At 35.3% G+C, this 2836-nt stretch overlaps 1 long non-coding RNA gene across 1 annotated transcript; it reads right to left on the reverse strand.

Annotated features, from left to right (window-relative positions):
• Window positions 1-2074: 2074 nt before the first annotated feature.
• LOC148872463 (uncharacterized) lies at window positions 2075-2534 on the reverse strand. Its single transcript, XR_016108162.1, has 2 exons — window positions 2409-2534; window positions 2075-2313 (listed from the first exon to the last, which is right to left on the reverse strand). It is a non-coding gene; the product is annotated as an uncharacterized LOC148872463 (long non-coding RNA).
• Between the last annotated feature and the right edge of the window lie 302 nt (window positions 2535-2836).

Here is a 2836-nt window from a genome sequence, read left to right on the forward strand (position 1 = left end):
AAGTCCAAAAAGTATCTATGTGATCTGCACAGCTGAAATCAATGAGCGAACCACTCAGATAAGCTGTAAAATCTATAACCCTTGTAGCTTTCTGGGTTGAACTCTGGTTCTGACAATGATAAAATTTCATCTCATGTAGATGAAGTATCCAAATATGCTAAAAATGGAGTTCAGGCATTTTATTGTATTAATTTATGTATCCTTCATAATGACAGTCAAAACACATGAATGATTCATTGATTCCACACACATGTGAGGGATTGAGGTTTTGTTTTAAATATTTGGTTCAGCTCATTTGCAGAATTAACCCGTAATAGAAATTATGTTGTTAGCCAATTGTTTGGGACTTTGGGTGTTGCATTATATTATACGTAACACCATAAACTTGGCACTCTGTCCGTCTGGAGGACGTGATATTATGCAATAAGATGAGAAGTGGAACAAAGTGGCCACTCTCTGACTTGAAGCCATGACTTACGCTTCTCAGCCTGAGATTTTACCATTTCACCAAATAATGGCAAGAGATTCATCTCACCCGAATGAATATTTCCCCTAACCTTAGTAATCTTTTTTTATTCTTTTTGGGTTGTATGGACTCTGTACCAAGATCTTGAGGAAAGTTCTAAAACCTACTATTCTCCGGTTGCTTCCATTTGAATAGAATACAGATTTGCAAAGATTAGTTCTCTTTTAGAAACCCAATGGCTTAAACCCAGCTAGCATAAAATTTAAAGGAAGAAAAGAAAACTGAAGATCCATAGAGGTCAACCTTGTCAATTTTTTTCTCTTTTTTGTTTGTACCCTTTTCAAATTGAGACTAGCAGTTATTGATCTAATGTTGAAATAATAAAATCTGTTCACATGATAACATTTCTACACTATAAACAACAATGAGGTTTCAGAACTTTCTAAAACAATAGAGAGAAAAGCAAGTAAAGTGGACAAAATGAAGCCATTCACAAAATTAGATGATATATGAAGCTAGCACTTACGAGGAGTACAAATAAATGCTCATGTGCAGACCCAAAAAAACAAGCACAGAACTTGCATGCTGAATAACTTCCTACCATCATATTTATTAGAGTATTGACAGAAGGAAAAACATTTCCAAAAGAGGGGAATGTAGAAGCTCAATGCAGGACTCATTATCATGCAATTCAAGCAGCAAACATGCTGAATATTTAGCTATTCTTAATCTGTTCAGACTTTCAATAATTAGGTATATTTTGAATGAGGCTGGAGAAATGTGTTGGACTGCTAGTGCATTAATGGAACACAAACAAGACTTAGAAGGGTGTTTGATTTAGTTGAAGTTTCTTATGGAAATATAGACTACAGTGAACTCATTCTGTAGCTACAATAACAGACTTCAAATGTGCCTATGACACTAAAATAAGCCCTATTTGTGGTTGCCTGGTCGGATAACTCCTTCTGGTAATTGATTGTAGTTTATAGTCCATTTAATTTGTTACAACAATTATACAAGAAGGGACAAAAAACCAAAATGCATCATAAAGTTTGAGAAGAAGGTCAACGAAATATTCTAGTTGATTAGTCAATTTACACATATTAACACCTTTGTTGCTTTATTGATAAAAGCAATACTCAATAGAGCAAAGAGAAGATTCATCTAATAAGCTGTTATTGAAGTTACTTAGGAGATCCTACGAACACCATTAGTTGGTACGAACAGGTAATTGTGAGATTATTTTATAAGAAAATGATTTCTAGTATTCCATTTCAAAATACAAAAGTAATAAACAAAGCATTTCTAGTATCATGTAATTCCCACATGTAAGCAAATCAAAACATCTATCTGGCTCACAAGCTTTTTTAAAAGAAAAGACTAGATTAGAAAAGGTTTCAAGGAGACCCAAATTCCTCCTAGACAGATTGCAAGTTTGCAACCAGACATAGGGGATTTGTACCTCCCCTGCCCATCTTCCAACCAAGAGCCAAGGCCAACTGGAGAGGGCTTAACAGGGACTCCACTTGAGGGGCCACTCCTAAGTAACCCCTCCAACTGGCCATGAACCTCCCCTTACCCCTTAACAATGAACAACCAGAAAACAAGAAAAAGGAAACCAGCTCTAGTTCCGATTTTTATTTCACAAAACATTTGGATCTAGTAAACAATGCCTAATTCTAGTTAGGCAATCTCAATAATCTTCTTTAACTGCAACACATGCCTCATGAGGGAGGTCTTGCATTGATTGCAAAACATAATTCTCCATCCTCTCACATCAAAGCTTGCAAGAATATCCACAATTTGTGGTTGCCCTCTCTGTATTCGTGGAGAATTTCCACTTGGTCCTGTTACACATGAAAAGATACAGAAAGAGCAAAGAATATAAAATAAGTATATTGAATTGGTTAAGAGAAGAAATGAATTTTAATCTATAATGTACCTGAATATGCTACTGCCATGATCCTATGCAATGAACTTGACTCTATCTTATTTTCATCTGAAACATGCAAACTCATTTAATAGATTGGTTTCTAAATTCTAAGTGGTCCACAGGAGTTCTGCAATTTTTGATGGGACTGAACCATGGTGTCAAGACAAAAATAAAAGGTATACCACATAAGAATAACTGCTGCTGCTATCCAGAATGCTGGTCCCTACATGATATAGACCTAACCTTTGGCAAATTTGCACAAGGTGGCTGCTCTCATATTTGAACCCATAGCTCATATTTCTCAACATGGGATTTTATCATTAAACGATGGTCCCTACATGATTCTTTAGATGTACAAGAAAGAATGTTACAGGCAAGATGTTCATCTCACACTAATCAAATTTTGCCTTAACCTTACTTTATATATCTTTATAAGT

The sequence above is a fragment of the Nelumbo lutea genome, chromosome 2 (genome assembly GCF_056320005.1).
Source record: "Nelumbo lutea isolate HS-2025 chromosome 2, American lotus-T2T, whole genome shotgun sequence".
Lineage (NCBI taxonomy): Eukaryota > Viridiplantae > Streptophyta > Magnoliopsida > Proteales > Nelumbonaceae > Nelumbo > Nelumbo lutea.